Source organism: Triturus cristatus, chromosome 4_2 (assembly GCF_964204655.1).
Source record: "Triturus cristatus chromosome 4_2, aTriCri1.1, whole genome shotgun sequence".
Classification (NCBI taxonomy): Eukaryota; Metazoa; Chordata; class Amphibia; order Caudata; family Salamandridae; genus Triturus; species Triturus cristatus.
In genome coordinates this window covers 930333317-930350816 of record NC_140586.1, presented here as the reverse complement: position 1 = coordinate 930350816, position 17500 = coordinate 930333317, and the positions used below count along the sequence as shown (strand labels likewise).

At 49.5% G+C, this 17500-nt stretch overlaps 31 non-coding genes across 31 annotated transcripts; 20 read left to right on the top strand and 11 right to left on the bottom strand.

The window, feature by feature from the left end:
* Nucleotides 1-357: 357 nt before the first annotated feature.
* Nucleotides 358-428, bottom strand: TRNAG-GCC (transfer RNA glycine (anticodon GCC)). The gene has a single exon. It is a non-coding gene; the product is annotated as a tRNA-Gly (tRNA).
* Nucleotides 429-1594: 1166 nt separating this feature from the next.
* On the top strand, nt 1595-1668 carry TRNAN-GUU (transfer RNA asparagine (anticodon GUU)). The gene has a single exon. It is a non-coding gene; the product is annotated as a tRNA-Asn (tRNA).
* Nucleotides 1669-1911: 243 nt separating this feature from the next.
* On the top strand, nt 1912-1983 carry TRNAW-CCA (transfer RNA tryptophan (anticodon CCA)). Its single transcript has one exon. It is a non-coding gene; the product is annotated as a tRNA-Trp (tRNA).
* A 71-nt stretch (nt 1984-2054) lies between these two features.
* Nucleotides 2055-2125, bottom strand: TRNAG-GCC (transfer RNA glycine (anticodon GCC)). The gene has a single exon. It is a non-coding gene; the product is annotated as a tRNA-Gly (tRNA).
* Nucleotides 2126-3253: 1128 nt separating this feature from the next.
* TRNAN-GUU (transfer RNA asparagine (anticodon GUU)) lies at nt 3254-3327 on the top strand. The gene has a single exon. It is a non-coding gene; the product is annotated as a tRNA-Asn (tRNA).
* A 243-nt stretch (nt 3328-3570) lies between these two features.
* TRNAW-CCA (transfer RNA tryptophan (anticodon CCA)) lies at nt 3571-3642 on the top strand. Its single transcript has one exon. It is a non-coding gene; the product is annotated as a tRNA-Trp (tRNA).
* Nucleotides 3643-3713: 71 nt separating this feature from the next.
* Nucleotides 3714-3784, bottom strand: TRNAG-GCC (transfer RNA glycine (anticodon GCC)). The gene has a single exon. It is a non-coding gene; the product is annotated as a tRNA-Gly (tRNA).
* A 1166-nt stretch (nt 3785-4950) lies between these two features.
* TRNAN-GUU (transfer RNA asparagine (anticodon GUU)) lies at nt 4951-5024 on the top strand. The gene has a single exon. It is a non-coding gene; the product is annotated as a tRNA-Asn (tRNA).
* Nucleotides 5025-5267: 243 nt separating this feature from the next.
* TRNAW-CCA (transfer RNA tryptophan (anticodon CCA)) lies at nt 5268-5339 on the top strand. Its single transcript has one exon. It is a non-coding gene; the product is annotated as a tRNA-Trp (tRNA).
* Nucleotides 5340-5410: 71 nt separating this feature from the next.
* Nucleotides 5411-5481, bottom strand: TRNAG-GCC (transfer RNA glycine (anticodon GCC)). The gene has a single exon. It is a non-coding gene; the product is annotated as a tRNA-Gly (tRNA).
* Nucleotides 5482-6619: 1138 nt separating this feature from the next.
* TRNAN-GUU (transfer RNA asparagine (anticodon GUU)) lies at nt 6620-6693 on the top strand. The gene has a single exon. It is a non-coding gene; the product is annotated as a tRNA-Asn (tRNA).
* Nucleotides 6694-6936: 243 nt separating this feature from the next.
* On the top strand, nt 6937-7008 carry TRNAW-CCA (transfer RNA tryptophan (anticodon CCA)). The gene has a single exon. It is a non-coding gene; the product is annotated as a tRNA-Trp (tRNA).
* A 71-nt stretch (nt 7009-7079) lies between these two features.
* TRNAG-GCC (transfer RNA glycine (anticodon GCC)) lies at nt 7080-7150 on the bottom strand. The gene has a single exon. It is a non-coding gene; the product is annotated as a tRNA-Gly (tRNA).
* Nucleotides 7151-8296: 1146 nt separating this feature from the next.
* Nucleotides 8297-8370, top strand: TRNAN-GUU (transfer RNA asparagine (anticodon GUU)). The gene has a single exon. It is a non-coding gene; the product is annotated as a tRNA-Asn (tRNA).
* Nucleotides 8371-8613: 243 nt separating this feature from the next.
* On the top strand, nt 8614-8685 carry TRNAW-CCA (transfer RNA tryptophan (anticodon CCA)). The gene has a single exon. It is a non-coding gene; the product is annotated as a tRNA-Trp (tRNA).
* A 71-nt stretch (nt 8686-8756) lies between these two features.
* Nucleotides 8757-8827, bottom strand: TRNAG-GCC (transfer RNA glycine (anticodon GCC)). Its single transcript has one exon. It is a non-coding gene; the product is annotated as a tRNA-Gly (tRNA).
* A 1166-nt stretch (nt 8828-9993) lies between these two features.
* TRNAN-GUU (transfer RNA asparagine (anticodon GUU)) lies at nt 9994-10067 on the top strand. The gene has a single exon. It is a non-coding gene; the product is annotated as a tRNA-Asn (tRNA).
* A 243-nt stretch (nt 10068-10310) lies between these two features.
* Nucleotides 10311-10382, top strand: TRNAW-CCA (transfer RNA tryptophan (anticodon CCA)). Its single transcript has one exon. It is a non-coding gene; the product is annotated as a tRNA-Trp (tRNA).
* A 71-nt stretch (nt 10383-10453) lies between these two features.
* Nucleotides 10454-10524, bottom strand: TRNAG-GCC (transfer RNA glycine (anticodon GCC)). The gene has a single exon. It is a non-coding gene; the product is annotated as a tRNA-Gly (tRNA).
* A 1138-nt stretch (nt 10525-11662) lies between these two features.
* TRNAN-GUU (transfer RNA asparagine (anticodon GUU)) lies at nt 11663-11736 on the top strand. The gene has a single exon. It is a non-coding gene; the product is annotated as a tRNA-Asn (tRNA).
* Nucleotides 11737-11979: 243 nt separating this feature from the next.
* On the top strand, nt 11980-12051 carry TRNAW-CCA (transfer RNA tryptophan (anticodon CCA)). Its single transcript has one exon. It is a non-coding gene; the product is annotated as a tRNA-Trp (tRNA).
* A 71-nt stretch (nt 12052-12122) lies between these two features.
* TRNAG-GCC (transfer RNA glycine (anticodon GCC)) lies at nt 12123-12193 on the bottom strand. The gene has a single exon. It is a non-coding gene; the product is annotated as a tRNA-Gly (tRNA).
* Nucleotides 12194-13339: 1146 nt separating this feature from the next.
* On the top strand, nt 13340-13413 carry TRNAN-GUU (transfer RNA asparagine (anticodon GUU)). The gene has a single exon. It is a non-coding gene; the product is annotated as a tRNA-Asn (tRNA).
* A 243-nt stretch (nt 13414-13656) lies between these two features.
* Nucleotides 13657-13728, top strand: TRNAW-CCA (transfer RNA tryptophan (anticodon CCA)). Its single transcript has one exon. It is a non-coding gene; the product is annotated as a tRNA-Trp (tRNA).
* A 71-nt stretch (nt 13729-13799) lies between these two features.
* TRNAG-GCC (transfer RNA glycine (anticodon GCC)) lies at nt 13800-13870 on the bottom strand. Its single transcript has one exon. It is a non-coding gene; the product is annotated as a tRNA-Gly (tRNA).
* Nucleotides 13871-15036: 1166 nt separating this feature from the next.
* TRNAN-GUU (transfer RNA asparagine (anticodon GUU)) lies at nt 15037-15110 on the top strand. Its single transcript has one exon. It is a non-coding gene; the product is annotated as a tRNA-Asn (tRNA).
* Nucleotides 15111-15353: 243 nt separating this feature from the next.
* TRNAW-CCA (transfer RNA tryptophan (anticodon CCA)) lies at nt 15354-15425 on the top strand. The gene has a single exon. It is a non-coding gene; the product is annotated as a tRNA-Trp (tRNA).
* A 71-nt stretch (nt 15426-15496) lies between these two features.
* On the bottom strand, nt 15497-15567 carry TRNAG-GCC (transfer RNA glycine (anticodon GCC)). Its single transcript has one exon. It is a non-coding gene; the product is annotated as a tRNA-Gly (tRNA).
* A 1138-nt stretch (nt 15568-16705) lies between these two features.
* Nucleotides 16706-16779, top strand: TRNAN-GUU (transfer RNA asparagine (anticodon GUU)). The gene has a single exon. It is a non-coding gene; the product is annotated as a tRNA-Asn (tRNA).
* Nucleotides 16780-17022: 243 nt separating this feature from the next.
* On the top strand, nt 17023-17094 carry TRNAW-CCA (transfer RNA tryptophan (anticodon CCA)). Its single transcript has one exon. It is a non-coding gene; the product is annotated as a tRNA-Trp (tRNA).
* A 71-nt stretch (nt 17095-17165) lies between these two features.
* Nucleotides 17166-17236, bottom strand: TRNAG-GCC (transfer RNA glycine (anticodon GCC)). The gene has a single exon. It is a non-coding gene; the product is annotated as a tRNA-Gly (tRNA).
* Nucleotides 17237-17500: the final 264 nt, after the last annotated feature.

Genomic DNA, 17500 nt, shown 5'->3' with positions numbered 1-17500 from the left:
TAAATCATAGTAATGTGCCTTTGGTCTAGAGCTCCTGCGTGAGACCCTTTCCCTGAACATTTCAATCCTCTGCGTTCTCTCTGCACCTGCACTCAATTTCATCAATAGGATGGAAAACAAAAAGCCAAACCTTGTAATACAACCCTAGGCACATAAGGAGGTGGGCAAAAATGAAAAGGCTCACAACATTTGCTGATGTGACTCCAAAAGCAAGGACCTCGTGACGCAACGGTAGCGCGTCTGACTCCAGATCAGAAGGTTGCGTGTTCAAATCATGTCGGGGTCACTGTTTCCCATTTTATGCCCCACTGAGTTCCCATATTTGATTTAGAAAGCAAAGTCAAAAGAACACAGCCTTGCATTGGCCGGAAATCGAACCCGGGCCTCCCGCGTGGCAGGCGAGAATTCTACCACTGAACCACCAATGCTTCACATGTGTAACTTAGAGACAGAGCTCTGTCCAAGACAGTGATGAGGCGCACGCACTCAAATTGCACACCTATGAACAAAGTGTGTGCAACAGACATTGGAATGCCAACGTTTCACATGATGGCAAGAATCAGATGCAGGAGACTATAAGTATGAATGTTTTTGCATTTGCTGAGGTCACTGGCTTGGGACTAGTGTTGTGGTTATCAGGGCATGATGGCAGGCTGCTCCCGACAGAAGTGGCTCATAGAAGGCAGCCTCCAGATCACCAGCACTATTGTGTTTCAGATCATGTCACTGAACTCTCCTCCTTAAAAATCCTTCCCACTGTCTTTGCCAAATTCCCTGTCCTCCCCGAAATGCTGGGGTGAAACGGGCAGAGTTCTGCGCCCTGCGTCCCTTTATGCGTCCCTGACTCGCTCCCAACGCGGCCTACAGCCCTGGTCGGGCACAGCCCTGGTCGGGCTTAGACCACTGGGGCCTCTGGAGAGCAAGACCTCCAGAAGCCTATGGTCAGGCCTATTGCACAGGCATTTTGTGCCTGGCCATTCCGGGATTGTTGTGTTTCAAGGCCCAGCCATCAATACTAATGTGATGGCTTTCCCTGAGAACCCTCATGTCCCTGTCCTCCCAAGAGCCCGAGCTTTTATGTAAAATAAGGTGTGCACCTTGGGCCTTCCCCTTTGCGCTCTCTGCCCCCTCTCTTTCTCCAAAGCTGAGCTCTGCAGGTAAATGTATCTATCTGAGTGAGGGGCTAGGGAGGGCCTTGCCCAGCAGTCTTACAAAGCAAGAGTTCAGAGAAAGCACCTGCTCTGGGAAGGAGACTCCGCTCACAGAGAAGACAAGTCTAACATGCCACAGTGAAGATTGGATGGGCAAGACACACGCCTGACAGGCTGGTAGAACACCACCAGAGGAGCAGATAGCTACGCTAAGAAGGCCACAGAAAAGTCATTCATGTATCTCATACACTGGGACTGGTTGTAATACTGGCCCTAACACCATTAGACAGTAGTCTGCGCATCATAACACCCAACAGTGACAAGACACTAAGCAAATGGCAAATGCTGCGTAGGATAAAGACGCCTTATATAACACAAGCTCAAGGCAGGTGCGCACACATAAAGATATATGTTGAGTCTCAGGAGATGTGCTTTTGTCACTAGTCTCTGTGGCGCAATCGGTTAGCGCGTTCGGATGTTAACCGAAAGGTTGGTGGTTCAAGCCCACCCAGGGACGTTTCCTTTTGCATGCATGAAGCACTTTAATAAATCATAGTAATGTGCCTTTGGTCTAGAGCTCCTGCGTGAGACCCTTTCCCTGAACATTTCAATCCTCTGCGTTCTCTCTGCACCTGCACTCAATTTCATCAATAGGATGGAAAACAAAAAGCCAAACCTTGTAATACAACCCTAGGCACATAAGGAGGTGGGCAAAAATGAAAAGGCTCACAACATTTGCTGATGTGACTCCAAAAGCAAGGACCTCGTGGCGCAACGGTAGCGCGTCTGACTCCAGATCAGAAGGTTGCGTGTTCAAATCACGTCGGGGTCACTGTTTCCCATTTTATGCCCCACTGAGTTCCCATATTTGATTTAGAAAGCAAAGTCAAAAGAACACAGCCTTGCATTGGCCGGGAATCGAACCCGGGCCTCCCGCGTGGCAGGCGAGAATTCTACCACTGAACCACCAATGCTTCACATGTGTAGCTTAGAGACAGAGCTCTGTCCAAGACAGTGATGAGGCGCACGCACTCAAATTGCACACCTATGAACAAAGTGTGTGCAACAGACATTGGAATGCCAACGTTTCACATGATGGCAAGAATCAGATGCAGGAGACTATAAGTATGAATGTTTTTGCATTTGCTGAGGTCACTGGCTTGGGACTAGTGTTGTGGTTATCAGGGCATGATGGCAGGCTGCTCCCGATAGAAGTGGCTCATAGAAGGCAGCCTCCAGATCACCAGCACTATTGTGTTTCAGATCATGTCACTGAACTCTCCTCCTTAAATCCCTGTCCTCCCCGAAATGCTGGGGTGAAACGGGCAGAGTTCTGCACCCTGCGTCCCTAACGCGCTCCCAACGCGGCCTACAGCCCTGGTCGGGCACAGCCCTGGTCGGGCTTAGACCACTGGGGCCTCTGGAGAGCAAGACCTCCAGAAGCCTATGGTCAGGCCTATTGCACAGGCATTTTGTGCCTGGCCATTCCGGGATTGTTGTGTTTCAAGGCCCAGCCATCAATACTAATGTGATGGCTTTCCCTGAGAACCCTCATGTCCCTGTCCTCCCAAGAGCCCGAGCTTTTATGTAAAATAAGGTGTGCACCTTGGGCCTTCCCCTTTGCGCTCTCTGCCCCCTCTCTTTCTCCAAAGCTGAGCTCTGCAGGTAAATGTATCTATCTGAGTGAGGGGCTAGGGAGGGCCTTGCCCAGCAGTCTTACAAAGCAAGAGTTCAGAGAAAGCACCTGCTCTGGGAAGGAGACTCCGCTCACAGAGAAGACAAGTCTAACATGCCACAGTGAAGATTGGATGGGCAAGACACACGCCTGACAGGCTGGTAGAACACCACCAGAGGAGCAGATAGCTACGCTAAGAAGGCCACAGAAAAGTCATACATGTACCTCATACACTGGGACTGGTTGTAATACTGGCCCTAACACCATTAGACAGTAGTCTGCGCATCATAACACCCAACAGTGACAAGACACTAAGCAAATGACAAATGCTGCATAGGATAAAGACGCCTTATATAACACAAGCTCAAGGCAGGCGCTCACACATAAAGATATATGTTGAGTCTCAGGAGGTGTGCTTTTGTCACTAGTCTCTGTGGCGCAATTGGTTAGCGCGTTCGGCTGTTAACCAAAAGGTTGGTGGTTCAAGCCCACCCAGGGACGTTTCCTTTTGCATGCATGAAGCACTTTAATAAATCATAGTAATGTGCCTTTGGTCTAGAGCTCCTGCGTGGGACCCTTTCCCTGAACATTTCAATCCTCTGCGTTCTCTCTGCACCTGCACTCAATTTCATCAATAGGATGGAAAACAAAAAGCCAAACCTTGTAATACAACCCTAGGCACATAAGGAGGTGGGCAAAAATGAAAAGGCTCACAACATTTGCTGATGTGACTCCAAAAGCAAGGACCTCGTGGCGCAACGGTAGCGCGTCTGACTCCAGATCAGAAAGTTGCGTGTTCAAATCACGTCGGGGTCACTGTTTCCCATTTTATGCCCCACTGAGTTCCCATATTTGATTTAGAAAGCAAAGTCAAAAGAACACAGCCTTGCATTGGCCGGGAATCGAACCCGGGCCTCCCGCGTGGCAGGTGAGAATTCTACCACTGAACCACCAATGCTTCACATGTATAGCTTAGAGACAGAGCTCTGTCCAAGACAGTGATGAGGCGCACGCACTCAAATTGCACACCTATGAACAAAGTGTGTGCAACAGACATTGGAATGCCAACGTTTCACATGATGGCAAGAATCAGATGCAGGAGACTATAAGTATGAATGTTTTTGCATTTGCTGAGGTCACTGGCTTGGGACTAGTGTTGTGGTTATCAGGGCATGATGGCAGGCTGCTCCCGACAGAAGTGGCTCATAGAAGGCAGCCTCCAGATCACCAGCACTATTGTGTTTCAGATCATGTCACTGAACTCTCCTCCTTAAAAATCCTTCCCACTGTCTTTGCCAAATTCCCTGTCCTCCCCGAAATGCTGGGGTGAAACGGGCAGAGTTCTGCGCCCTGCGTCCCTTTATGCGTCCCTAACTCGCTCCCAACGCGGCCTACAGCCCTGGTCGGGCACAGCCCTGGTCGGGCTTAGACCACTGGGGCCTCTGGAGAGCAAGACCTCCAGAAGCCTATGGTCAGGCCTATTGCACAGGCATTTTGTGCCTGGCCATTCCGGGATTGTTGTGTTTCAAGGCCCAGCCATCAATACTAATGTGATGGCTTTCCCTGAGAACCCTCATGTCCCTGTCCTCCCAAGAGCCCGAGCTTTTATGTAAAATAAGGTGTGCACCTTGGGCCTTCCCCTTTGCGCTCTCTGCCCCCTCTCTTTCTCCAAAGCTGAGCTCTGCAGGTAAATGTATCTATCTGAGTGAGGGGCTAGGGAGGGCCTTGCCCAGCAGTCTTACAAAGCAAGAGTTCAGAGAAAGCACCTGCTCTGGGAAGGAGACTCCGCTCACAGAGAAGACAAGTCTAACATGCCACAGTGAAGATTGGATGGGCAAGACACACGCCTGACAGGCTGGTAGAACACCACCAGAGGAGCAGATAGCTACGCTAAGAAGGCCACAGAAAAGTCATTCATGTATCTCATACACTGGGACTGGTTGAAATACTGGCCCTAACACCATTAGACAGTAGTCTGCGCATCATAACACCCAACAGTGACAAGACACTAAGCAAATGGCAAATGCTGCGTAGGATAAAGACGCCTTATATAACACAAGCTCAAGGCAGGCGCGCACACATAAAGATATATGTTGAGTCTCAGGAGATGTACTTTTGTCACTAGTCTCTGTGGCGCAATCGGTTAGCGTGTTCGGCTGTTAACCGAAAGGTTGGTGGTTCAAGCCCACCCAGGGACGTTTCCTTTTGCATGCATGAAGCACTTTAATAAATCATAGTAATGTGCCTTTGGTCTAGAGCTCCTGCGTGAGACCCTTTCCCTGAACATTTCAATCCTCTGCGTTCTCTCTGCACCTGCACTCAATTTCATCAATAGGATGGAAAACAAAAAGCCAAACCTTGTAATACAACCCTAGGCACATAAGGAGGTGGGCAAAAATGAAAAGGCTCACAACATTTGCTGATGTGACTCCAAAAGCAAGGACCTCGTGGCGCAACGGTAGCGCGTCTGACTCCAGATCAGAAGGTTGCGTGTTCAAATCACGTTGGGGTCACTGTTTCCCATTTTATGCCCCACTGAGTTCCCATATTTGATTTAGAAAGCAAAGTCAAAAGAACACAGCCTTGCATTGGCCGGGAATCGAACCCGGGACTCCCGCGTGGCAGGCGAGAATTCTACCACTGAACCACCAATGCTTCACATGTGTAGCTTAGAGACAGAGCTCTGTCCAAGACAGTGATGAGGCGCACGCACTCAAATTGCACACCTATGAACAAAGTGTGTGCAACAGACATTGGAATGCCAACGTTTCACATGATGGCAAGAATCAGATGCAGGAGACTATAAGTATGAATGTTTTTGCATTTGCTGAGGTCACTGGCTTGGGACTAGTGTTGTGGTTATCAGGGCATGATGGCAGGCTGCTCCCGACAGAAGTGGCTCATAGAAGGCAGCCTCCAGATCACCAGCACTATTGTGTTTCAGATCATGTCACTGAACTCTCCTCCTTAAAAATCCTTCCCACTGTCTTTGCCAAATTCCCTGTCCTCCCCGAAATGCTGGGGTGAAACGGGCAGAGTTCTGCACCCTGCGTCCCTAACGCGCTCCCAACGCGGCCTACAGCCCTGGTCGGGCTTAGACCACTGGGGCCTCTGGAGAGCAAGACCTCCAGAAGCCTATGGTCAGGCCTATTGCACAGGCATTTTGTGCCTGGCCATTCCGGGATTGTTGTGTTTCAAGGCCCAGCCATCAATACTAATGTGATGGCTTTCCCTGAGAACCCTCATGTCCCTGTCCTCCCAAGAGCCCGAGCTTTTATGTAAAATAAGGTGTGCACCTTGGTCCTTCCCCTTTGCGCTCTCTGCCCCCTCTCTTTCTCCAAAGCTGAGCTCTGCAGGTAAATGTATCTATCTGAGTGAGGGGCTAGGGAGGGCCTTGCCCAGCAGTCTTACAAAGCAAGAGTTCAGAGAAAGCACCTGCTCTGGGAAGGAGACTCCGCTCACAGAGAAGACAAGTCTAACATGCCACAGTGAAGATTGGATGGGCAAGACACACGCCTGACAGGCTGGTAGAACACCACCAGAGGAGCAGATAGCTACGCTAAGAAGGCCACAGAAAAGTCATACATGTATCTCATACACTGGGACTGGTTGTAATACTGGCCCTAACACCATTAGACAGTAGTCTGCGCATCATAACACCCAACAGTGACAAGACACTAAGCAAATGACAAATGCTGCATAGGATAAAGACGCCTTATATAACACAAGCTCAAGGCAGGCGCGCACACATAAAGATATATGTTGAGTCTCAGGAGATGTGCTTTTGTCACTAGTCTCTGTGGCGCAATTGGTTAGCGCGTTCGGCTGTTAACCAAAAGGTTGGTGGTTCAAGCCCACCCAGGGACGTTTCCTTTTGCATGCATGAAGCACTTTAATAAATCATAGTAATGTGCCTTTGGTCTAGAGCTCCTGCGTGAGACCCTTTCCCTGAACATTTCAATCCTCTGCGTTCTCTCTGCACCTGCACTCAATTTCATCAATAGGATGGAAAACAAAAAGCCAAACCTTGTATTACAACCCTAGGCATATAAGGAGGTGGGCAAAAATGAAAAGGCTCACAACATTTGCTGATGTGACTCCAAAAGCAAGGACCTCGTGGCGCAACGGTAGCGCGTCTGACTCCAGATCAGAAGGTTGCGTGTTCAAATCACGTTGGGGTCACTGTTTCCCATTTTATGCCCCACTGAGTTCCCATATTTGATTTAGAAAGCAAAGTCAAAAGAATACAGCCTTGCATTGGCCGGGAATCGAACCCGGGGCTCCCGCGTGGCAGGCGAGAATTCTACCACTGAACCACCAATGCTTCACATGTGTAGCTTAGAGACAGAGCTCTGTCCAAGACAGTGATGAGGCGCACGCACTCAAATTGCACACCTATGAACAAAGTGTGTGCAACAGACATTGGAATGCCAACGTTTCACATGATGGCAAGAATCAGATGCAGGAGACTATAAGTATGAATGTTTTTGCATATGCTGAGGTCACTGGCTTGGGACTAGTGTTGTGGTTATCAGGGCATGATGGCAGGCTGCTCCCGACAGAAGTGGCTCATAGAAGGCAGCCTCCAGATCACCAGCACTATTGTGTTTCAGATCATGTCACTGAACTCTCCTCCTTAAAAATCCTTCCCACTGTCTTTGCCAAATTCCCTGTCCTCCCCGAAATGCTGGGGTGAAACGGGCAGAGTTCTGAGCCCTGCGTCCCTTTATGCGTCCCTACAGCCCTGGTCGGGCACAGCCCTGGTCGGGCTTAGACCACTGGGGCCTCTGGAGAGCAAGACCTCCAGAAGCCTATGGTCAGGCCTATTGCACAGGCATTTTGTGCCTGGCCATTCCGGGATTGTTGTGTTTCAAGGCCCAGCCATCAATACTAATGTGATGGCTTTCCCTGAGAACCCTCATGTCCCTGTCCTCCCAAGAGCCATGAGCTTTTATGTAAAATAAGGAGTGCACCTTGGGCCTTCCCCTTTGCGCTCTCTGCCCCCTCTCTTTCTCCAAAGCTGAGCTCTGCAGGTAAATGTATCTATCTGAGTGAGGGGCTAGGGAGGGCCTTGCCCAGCAGTCTTACAAAGCAAGAGTTCAGAGAAAGCACCTGCTCTGGGAAGAAGACTCCGCTCACAGAGAAGACAAGTCTAACATGCCACAGTGAAGATTGGATGGGCAAGACACACGCCTGACAGGCTGGTAGAACACCACCAGAGGAGCAGATAGCTACGCTAAGAAGGCCACAGAAAAGTCATACATGTATCTCATACACTGGGACTGGTTGTAATACTGGCCCTAACACCATTAGACAGTAGTCTGCGCATCATAACACCCAACAGTGACAAGACACTAAGCAAATGACAAATGCTGCATAGGATAAAGACGCCTTATATAACACAAGCTCAAGGCAGGCGCGCACACATAAAGATATATGTTGAGTCTCAGGAGATGTGTTTTTGTCACTAGTCTCTGTGGCGCAATCGGTTAGCGCGTTCTGCTGTTAACCGAAAGGTTGGTGGTTCAAGCCCACCCAGGGACGTTTCCTTTTGCATGCATGAAGCACTTTAATAAATCATAGTAATGTGCCTTTGGTCTAGAGCTCCGGCGTGAGACCCTTTCCCTGAACATTTCAATCCTCTGCGTTCTCTCTGCACCTGCACTCAATTTCATCAATAGGATGGAAAACAAAAAGCCAAACCTTGTAATACAACCCTAGGCACATAAGGAGGTGGGCAAAAATGAAAAGGCTCACAACATTTGCTGATGTGACTCCAAAAGCAAGGACCTCGTGGCGCAACGGTAGCGCGTCTGACTCCAGATCAGAAGGTTGCGTGTTCAAATCACGTCGGGGTCACTGTTTCCCATTTTATGCCCCACTGAGTTCCCATATTTGATTTAGAAAGCAAAGTCAAAAGAACACAGCCTTGCATTGGCCGGGAATCGAACCCGGGCCTCCCGCGTGGCAGGTGAGAATTCTACCACTGAACCACCAATGCTTCACATGTGTAGCTTAGAGACAGAGCTCTGTCCAAGACAGTGATGAGGCGCACGCACTCAAATTGCACACCTATGAACAAAGTGTGTGCAACAGACATTGGAATGCCAACGTTTCACATGATGGCAAGAATCAGATGCAGGAGACTATAAGTATGAATGTTTTTGCATTTGCTGAGGTCACTGGCTTGGGACTAGTGTTGTGGTTATCAGGGCATGATGGCAGGCTGCTCCCGACAGAAGTGGCTCATAGAAGGCAGCCTCCAGATCACCAGCACTATTGTGTTTCAGATCATGTCACTGAACTCTCCTCCTTAAAAATCCTTCCCACTGTCTTTGCCAAATTCCCTGTCCTCCCCGAAATGCTGGGGTGAAACGGGCAGAGTTCTGCGCCCTGCGTCCCTTTATGCGTCCCTAACTCGCTCCCAACGCGGCCTACAGCCCTGGTCGGGCACAGCCCTGGTCGGGCTTAGACCACTGGGGCCTCTGGAGAGCAAGACCTCCAGAAGCCTATGGTCAGGCCTATTGCACAGGCATTTTGTGCCTGGCCATTCCGGGATTGTTGTGTTTCAAGGCCCAGCCATCAATACTAATGTGATGGCTTTCCCTGAGAACCCTCATGTCCCTGTCCTCCCAAGAGCCCGAGCTTTTATGTAAAATAAGGTGTGCACCTTGGGCCTTCCCCTTTGCGCTCTCTGCCCCCTCTCTTTCTCCAAAGCTGAGCTCTGCAGGTAAATGTATCTATCTGAGTGAGGGGCTAGGGAGGGCCTTGCCCAGCAGTCTTACAAAGCAAGAGTTCAGAGAAAGCACCTGCTCTGGGAAGGAGACTCCGCTCACAGAGAAGACAAGTCTAACATGCCACAGTGAAGATTGGATGGGCAAGACACACGCCTGACAGGCTGGTAGAACACCACCAGAGGAGCAGATAGCTACGCTAAGAAGGCCACAGAAAAGTCATTCATGTATCTCATACACTGGGACTGGTTGTAATACTGGCCCTAACACCATTAGACAGTAGTCTGCGCATCATAACACCCAACAGTGACAAGACACTAAGCAAATGGCAAATGCTGCGTAGGATAAAGACGCCTTATATAACACAAGCTCAAGGCAGGCGCGCACACATAAAGATATATGTTGAGTCTCAGGAGATGTGCTTTTGTCACTAGTCTCTGTGGCGCAATCGGTTAGCGTGTTCGGCTGTTAACCGAAAGGTTGGTGGTTCAAGCCCACCCAGGGACGTTTCCTTTTGCATGCATGAAGCACTTTAATAAATCATAGTAATGTGCCTTTGGTCTAGAGCTCCTGCGTGAGACCCTTTCCCTGAACATTTCAATCCTCTGCGTTCTCTCTGCACCTGCACTCAATTTCATCAATAGGATGGAAAACAAAAAGCCAAACCTTGTAATACAACCCTAGGCACATAAGGAGGTGGGCAAAAATGAAAAGGCTCACAACATTTGCTGATGTGACTCCAAAATCAAGGACCTCGTGGCGCAACGGTAGCGCGTTTGACTCCAGATCAGAAGGTTGCGTGTTCAAATCACGTCGGGGTCACTGTTTCCCATTTTATGCCCCACTGAGTTCCCATATTTGATTTAGAAAGCAAAGTCAAAAGAACACAGCCTTGCATTGGCCGGGAATCGAACCCGGGCCTCCCGCGTGGCAGGCGAGAATTCTACCACTGAACCACCAATGCTTCACATGTGTAGCTTAGAGACAGAGCTCTGTCCAAGACAGTGATGAGGCGCACGCACTCAAATTGCACACCTATGAACAAAGTGTGTGCAACAGACATTGGAATGCCAACGTTTCACATGATGGCAAGAATCAGATGCAGGAGACTATAAGTATGAATGTTTTTGCATTTGCTGAGGTCACTGGCTTGGGACTAGTGTTGTGGTTATCAGGGCATGATGGCAGGCTGCTCCCGACAGAAGTGGCTCATAGAAGGCAGCCTCCAGATCACCAGCACTATTGTGTTTCAGATCATGTCACTGAACTCTCCTCCTTAAAAATCCTTCCCACTGTCTTTGCCAAATTCCCTGTCCTCCCCGAAATGCTGGGGTGAAACGGGCAGAGTTCTGCACCCTGCGTCCCTAACGCGCTCCCAACGTGGCCTACAGCCCTGGTCGGGCTTAGACCACTGGGGCCTCTGGAGAGCAAGACCTCCAGAAGCCTATGGTCAGGCCTATTGCACAGGCATTTTGTGCCTGGCCATTCCGGGATTGTTGTGTTTCAAGGCCCAGCCATCAATACTAATGTGATGGCTTTCCCTGAGAACCCTCATGTCCCTGTCCTCCCAAGAGCCCGAGCTTTTATGTAAAATAAGGTGTGCACCTTGGTCCTTCCCCTTTGCGCTCTCTGCCCCCTCTCTTTCTCCAAAGCTGAGCTCTGCAGGTAAATGTATCTATCTGAGTGAGGGGCTAGGGAAGGCCTTGCCCAGCAGTCTTACAAAGCAAGAGTTCAGAGAAAGCACCTGCTCTGGGAAGGAGACTCCGCTCACAGAGAAGACAAGTCTAACATGCCACAGTGAAGATTGGATGGGCAAGACACACGCCTGACAGGCTGGTAGAACACCACCAGAGGAGCAGATAGCTACGCTAAGAAGGCCACAGAAAAGTCATACATGTATCTCATACACTGGGACTGGTTGTAATACTGGCCCTAACACCATTAGACAGTAGTCTGCGCATCATAACACCCAACAGTGACAAGACACTAAGCAAATGACAAATGCTGCATAGGATAAAGACGCCTTATATAACACAAGCTCAAGGCAGGCGCGCACACATAAAGATATATGTTGAGTCTCAGGAGATGTGCTTTTGTCACTAGTCTCTGTGGCGCAATTGGTTAGCGCGTTCGGCTGTTAACCAAAAGGTTGGTGGTTCAAGCCCACCCAGGGACGTTTCCTTTTGCATGCATGAAGCACTTTAATAAATCATAGTAATGTGCCTTTGGTCTAGAGCTCCTGCGTGAGACCCTTTCCCTGAACATTTCAATCCTCTGCGTTCTCTCTGCACCTGCACTCAATTTCATCAATAGGATGGAAAACAAAAAGCCAAACCTTGTATTACAACCCTAGGCATATAAGGAGGTGGGCAAAAATGAAAAGGCTCACAACATTTGCTGATGTGACTCCAAAAGCAAGGACCTCGTGGCGCAACGGTAGCGCGTCTGACTCCAGATCAGAAGGTTGCGTGTTCAAATCACGTTGGGGTCACTGTTTCCCATTTTATGCCCCACTGAGTTCCCATATTTGATTTAGAAAGCAAAGTCAAAAGAATACAGCCTTGCATTGGCCGGGAATCGAACCCGGGGCTCCCGCGTGGCAGGCGAGAATTCTACCACTGAACCACCAATGCTTCACATGTGTAGCTTAGAGACAGAGCTCTGTCCAAGACAGTGATGAGGCGCACGCACTCAAATTGCACACCTATGAACAAAGTGTGTGCAACAGACATTGGAATGCCAACGTTTCACATGATGGCAAGAATCAGATGCAGGAGACTATAAGTATGAATGTTTTTGCATATGCTGAGGTCACTGGCTTGGGACTAGTGTTGTGGTTATCAGGGCATGATGGCAGGCTGCTCCCGACAGAAGTGGCTCATAGAAGGCAGCCTCCAGATCACCAGCACTATTGTGTTTCAGATCATGTCACTGAACTCTCCTCCTTAAAAATCCTTCCCACTGTCTTTGCCAAATTCCCTGTCCTCCCCGAAATGCTGGGGTGAAACGGGCAGAGTTCTGAGCCCTGCGTCCCTTTATGCGTCCCTACAGCCCTGGTCGGGCACAGCCCTGGTCGGGCTTAGACCACTGGGGCCTCTGGAGAGCAAGACCTCCAGAAGCCTATGGTCAGGCCTATTGCACAGGCATTTTGTGCCTGGCCATTCCGGGATTGTTGTGTTTCAAGGCCCAGCCATCAATACTAATGTGATGGCTTTCCCTGAGAACCCTCATGTCCCTGTCCTCCCAAGAGCCATGAGCTTTTATGTAAAATAAGGAGTGCACCTTGGGCCTTCCCCTTTGCGCTCTCTGCCCCCTCTCTTTCTCCAAAGCTGAGCTCTGCAGGTAAATGTATCTATCTGAGTGAGGGGCTAGGGAGGGCCTTGCCCAGCAGTCTTACAAAGCAAGAGTTCAGAGAAAGCACCTGCTCTGGGAAGAAGACTCCGCTCACAGAGAAGACAAGTCTAACATGCCACATTGAAGATTGGATGGGCAAGACACACGCCTGACAGGCTGGTAGAACACCACCAGAGGAGCAGATAGCTACGCTAAGAAGGCCACAGAAAAGTCATACATGTATCTCATACACTGGGACTGGTTGTAATACTGGCCCTAACACCATTAGACAGTAGTCTGCGCATCATAACACCCAACAGTGACAAGACACTAAGCAAATGACAAATGCTGCATAGGATAAAGACGCCTTATATAACACAAGCTCAAGGCAGGCGCGCACACATAAAGATATATGTTGAGTCTCAGGAGATGTGTTTTTGTCACTAGTCTCTGTGGCGCAATCGGTTAGCGCGTTCTGCTGTTAACCGAAAGGTTGGTGGTTCAAGCCCACCCAGGGACGTTTCCTTTTGCATGCATGAAGCACTTTAATAAATCATAGTAATGTGCCTTTGGTCTAGAGCTCCGGCGTGAGACCCTTTCCCTGAACATTTCAATCCTCTGCGTTCTCTCTGCACCTGCACTCAATTTCATCAATAGGATGGAAAACAAAAAGCCAAACCTTGTAATACAACCCTAGGCACATAAGGAGGTGGGCAAAAATGAAAAGGCTCACAACATTTGCTGATGTGACTCCAAAAGCAAGGACCTCGTGGCGCAACGGTAGCGCGTCTGACCCCAGATCAGAAGGTTGCGTGTTCAAATCACGTCGGGGTCACTGTTTCCCATTTTATGCCCCACTGAGTTCCCATATTTGATTTAGAAAGCAAAGTCAAAAGAACACAGCCTTGCATTGGCCGGGAATCGAACCCGGGCCTCCCGCGTGGCAGGTGAGAATTCTACCACTGAACCACCAATGCTTCACATGTGTAGCTTAGAGACAGAGCTCTGTCCAAGACAGTGATGAGGCGCACGCACTCAAATTGCACACCTATGAACAAAGTGTGTGCAACAGACATTGGAATGCCAACGTTTCACATGATGGCAAGAATCAGATGCAGGAGACTATAAGTATGAATGTTTTTGCATTTGCTGAGGTCACTGGCTTGGGACTAGTGTTGTGGTTATCAGGGCATGATGGCAGGCTGCTCCCGACAGAAGTGGCTCATAGAAGGCAGCCTCCAGATCACCAGCACTATTGTGTTTCAGATCATGTCACTGAACTCTCCTCCTTAAAAATCCTTCCCACTGTCTTTGCCAAATTCCCTGTCCTCCCCGAAATGCTGGGGTGAAACGGGCAGAGTTCTGCGCCCTGCGTCCCTTTATGCGTCCCTAACTCGCTCCCAACGCGGCCTACAGCCCTGGTCGGGCACAGCCCTGGTCGGGCTTAGACCACTGGGGCCTCTGGAGAGCAAGACCTCCAGAAGCCTATGGTCAGGCCTATTGCACAGGCATTTTGTGCCTGGCCATTCCGGGATTGTTGTGTTTCAAGGCCCAGCCATCAATACTAATGTGATGGCTTTCCCTGAGAACCCTCATGTCCCTGTCCTCCCAAGAGCCCGAGCTTTTATGTAAAATAGGGTGTGCACCTTGGGCCTTCCCCTTTGCGCTCTCTGCCCCCTCTCTTTCTCCAAAGCTGAGCTCTGCAGGTAAATGTATCTATCTGAGTGAGGGGCTAGGGAGGGCCTTGCCCAGCAGTCTTACAAAGCAAGAGTTCAGAGAAAGCACCTGCTCTGGGAAGGAGACTCCGCTCACAGAGAAGACAAGTCTAACATGCCACAGTGAAGATTGGATGGGCAAGACACACGCCTGACAGGCTGGTAGAACACCACCAGAGGAGCAGATAGCTACGCTAAGAAGGCCACAGAAAAGTCATTCATGTATCTCATACACTGGGACTGGTTGTAATACTGGCCCTAACACCATTAGACAGTAGTCTGCGCATCATAACACCCAACAGTGACAAGACACTAAGCAAATGGCAAATGCTGCGTAGGATAAAGACGCCTTATATAACACAAGCTCAAGGCAGGCGCGCACACATAAAGATATATGTTGAGTCTCAGGAGATGTGCTTTTGTCACTAGTCTCTGTGGCGCAATCGGTTAGCGTGTTCGGCTGTTAACCGAAAGGTTGGTGGTTCAAGCCCACCCAGGGACGTTTCCTTTTGCATGCATGAAGCACTTTAATAAATCATAGTAATGTGCCTTTGGTCTAGAGCTCCTGCGTGAGACCCTTTCCCTGAACATTTCAATCCTCTGCGTTCTCTCTGCACCTGCACTCAATTTCATCAATAGGATGGAAAACAAAAAGCCAAACCTTGTAATACAACCCTAGGCACATAAGGAGGTGGGCAAAAATGAAAAGGCTCACAACATTTGCTGATGTGACTCCAAAATCAAGGACCTCGTGGCGCAACGGTAGCGCGTCTGACTCCAGATCAGAAGGTTGCGTGTTCAAATCACGTCGGGGTCACTGTTTCCCATTTTATGCCCCACTGAGTTCCCATATTTGATTTAGAAAGCAAAGTCAAAAGAACACAGCCTTGCATTGGCCGGGAATCGAACCCGGGCCTCCCGCGTGGCAGGCGAGAATTCTACCACTGAACCACCAATGCTTCACATGTGTAGCTTAGAGACAGAGCTCTGTCCAAGACAGTGATGAGGCGCACGCACTCAAATTGCACACCTATGAACAAAGTGTGTGCAACAGACATTGGAATGCCAACGTTTCACATGATGGCAAGAATCAGATGCAGGAGACTATAAGTATGAATGTTTTTGCATTTGCTGAGGTCACTGGCTTGGGACTAGTGTTGTGGTTATCAGGGCATGATGGCAGGCTGCTCCCGACAGAAGTGGCTCATAGAAGGCAGCCTCCAGATCACCAGCACTATTGTGTTTCAGATCATGTCACTGAACTCTCCTCCTTAAAAATCCTTCCCACTGTCTTTGCCAAATTCCCTGTCCTCCCCGAAATGCTGGGGTGAAACGGGCAGAGTTCTGCACCCTGCATCCCTAACGCGCTCCCAACGTGGCCTACAGCCCTGGTCGGGCTTAGACCACTGGGGCCTCTGGAGAGCAAGACCTCCAGAAGCCTATGGTCAGGCCTATTGCACAGGCATTTTGTGCCTGGCCATTCCGGGATTGTTGTGTTTCAAGGCCCAGCCATCAATACTAATGTGATGGCTTTCCCTGAGAACCCTCATGTCCCTGTCCTCCCAAGAGCCCGAGCTTTTATGTAAAATAAGGTGTGCACCTTGGTCCTTCCCCTTTGCGCTCTCTGCCCCCTCTCTTTCTCCAAAGCTGAGCTCTGCAGGTAAATGTATCTATCTGAGTGAGGGGCTAGGGAGGGCCTTGCCCAGCAGTCTTACAAAGCAAGAGTTCAGAGAAAGCACCTGCTCTGGGAAGGAGACTCCGCTCACAGAGAAGACAAGTCTAACATGCCACAGTGAAGATTGGATGGGCAAGACACACGCCTGACAGGCTGGTAGAACACCACCAGAGGAGCAGATAGCTACGCTAAGAAGGCCACAGAAAAGTCATACATGTATCTCATACACTGGGACTGGTTGTAATACTGGCCCTAACACCATTAGACAGTAGTCTGCGCATCATAACACCCAACAGTGACAAGACACTAAGCAAATGACAAATGCTGCATAGGATAAAGACGCCTTATATAACACAAGCTCAAGGCAGGCGCGCACACATAAAGATATATGTTGAGTCTCAGGAGATGTGCTTTTGTCACTAGTCTCTGTGGCGCAATTGGTTAGCGCGTTCGGCTGTTAACCAAAAGGTTGGTGGTTCAAGCCCACCCAGGGACGTTCCCTTTTGCATGCATGAAGCACTTTAATAAATCATAGTAATGTGCCTTTGGTCTAGAGCTCCTGCGTGAGACCCTTTCCCTGAACATTTCAATCCTCTGCGTTCTCTCTGCACCTGCACTCAATTTCATCAATAGGATGGAAAACAAAAAGCCAAACCTTGTAATACAACCCTAGGCACATAAGGAGGTGGGCAAAAATGAAAAGGCTCACAACATTTGCTGATGTGACTCCAAAAGCAAGGACCTCGTGGCGCAACGGTAGCGCGTCTGACTCCAGATCCGAAGGTTGCGTGTTCAAATCACGTCGGGGTCACTGTTTCCCATGTTATGCCCCACTGAGTTCCCATATTTGATTTAGAAAGCAAAGTCAAAAGAACACAGCCTTGCATTGGCCGGGAATCGAACCCGGGCCTCCCGCGTGGCAGGCAAGAATTCTACCACTGAACCACCAATGCTTCACATGTGTAGCTTAGAGACAGAGCTCTGTCCAAGACAGTGATGAGGCGCACGCACTCAAATTGCACACCTATGAACAAAGTGTGTGCAACAGACATTGGAATGCCAACGTTTCACATGATGGCAAGAATCAGATGCAGGAGACTATAAGTATGAATGTTTTTGCATTTGCTGAGGTCACTGGCTTGGGACTAGTGTTGTGGTTATCAGGGCATGATGGCAGGCTGCTCCCGACAGAAGTGGCTCATAGAAGGCAGCCTCCA